Source organism: Geospiza fortis, unplaced genomic scaffold (assembly GCF_000277835.1).
Source record: "Geospiza fortis unplaced genomic scaffold, GeoFor_1.0 scaffold279, whole genome shotgun sequence".
In the NCBI taxonomy this organism is placed as follows: domain Eukaryota; kingdom Metazoa; phylum Chordata; class Aves; order Passeriformes; family Thraupidae; genus Geospiza; species Geospiza fortis.
This window is the reverse complement of record NW_005054352.1, coordinates 487,717-489,281: the sequence shown is the minus strand read 5'-3', so window position 1 is coordinate 489,281 and position 1,565 is coordinate 487,717. Positions and strand designations below refer to the sequence as shown.

Here is a 1,565-nt window from a genome sequence, read left to right as displayed (position 1 = left end):
GTGGCCTTCAGGAAACGAGGTGCTCAGGTTGCGGGGGTGTCTAAGGATTTGGTCCTGCAAAATAAACTTCACAAGTTTAATTAGTTTCGCCCTGAAGGTCCAGTTTAACTGATTTAACCGGGCACCATTTGATTTTGCCATTTTTCTTGACTGCTGCATACCCTCGCCCTGTGAGTATGAGCCTCCAACCCCGTTCCCATTCTCCCAGTTCATTTTTAATTGTGACCTGTGGGCCTTCCTCTATTGCTTTGGTGGCCCAGTGCTTCTGGGCAGGGCTTTTTATCTCCTCTCCCCTAGGGAATTCGTTTAATGCCAGCAGGGCGGTTGCCAGGATGCACGCTTGGTCTTCAAGAAGCTCCAGAAGCATCATCCCCTCGGCCAGAGTTCAGCCACCTTGTCTTCTCTTGCTGCTGTTTCTGAAAACTGTGTCTGAGGGGGGAGGAAATGCCTGATTCGCCATCACTAGTAAAGGAGTAACCTGTGACACTAGCTGGAATCTCAACATCACTGTACTTTTTAGATTTCTCTCTCAGAGCAGGGTATCCTTACGGGTAGCCGGTTCTGTAACCCAGATTATCCAGCATTCGCATAAGAGCTTCAAACTCCTGTTCACCAATCTGCCATTTGGGATGGGACACAGTCCCCTCACCTGCTGGAGACTCAGGGGAACAAGACTTAGCTTTGTACTTGCCAGGATCAAGAAGCACTAAGTTGTAAGGGCCACCTGCACTGGCCAGGGTATGGACTTGTATCTCACAGGCAAGCATTAGTTTATGAATATAGTAGAAAGCCTCTTCAACAGTCTCTCCAACCGATTCTGAAAATAAGGACCTTGCTTTTAGGACCCAAATTTTTCTGAATAACCACCTTTTCTTCATCATCCACTAAAATACCATGGTAGTCATGATAAGCTACTTCCCCTAGAGAAAGTGCTTCAGGTGAAATTGTGTGTGAAAATTGTGAAATCACGAGACCACACTTCATTGCAGAAACCGCAGCTCCTGCAGGTGTGTGGATGTGGACAATGCATTTCACATCAGGTCGAGCTGCATAAGTTGCTGAGCGCAACGTAAAACCAGCTTGGTTTACTCCTAGGTTAGTGCTTCCACGATCAACCACATCTCCCTGAATATTGATTTTAATCAGACTAGATGCAGTGACTTCACTACAGAGGAGTCCAAAAGGTACAATAAGGAAATGCTCTTGCTCAGAGTTTACTTTGGCTGTTATATGATTGTAAATAAGCTGCTAATCTGTAGAAAGCTGCCAATTTGCATCTTAACAACTTCTTCCCTTTTTCATAAGCAATGGAATCAGACCCTCTCAGATCATTTACTGGTGTTACCATGCCAAGACTCATGTTTAACGCAGCCATTCCACCTTGAGGTGCCGAAGGGTAGACATTTGGAACGTGCATTGTCATGAAATCTGCAATCTGCTGCAAAGCCAATAAACCTGTGGGGTTCTTCCCCTTCTTGAACTGTTCCTGGATCATGGATTCCAATTCTTCACAGAAGGCTGGGCTCTGAAGAATCATGGAGACTCTCTTCTTCTGTTCCATCATG

The 1,565-nt window shown here is 45.8% G+C and overlaps 1 pseudogene; it reads right to left on the bottom strand.

The window, feature by feature from the left end:
• Positions 1 to 347: 347 nt before the first annotated feature.
• LOC102044905 lies at positions 348 to 1,564 on the bottom strand (annotated as a pseudogene).
• Position 1,565: the final 1 nt, after the last annotated feature.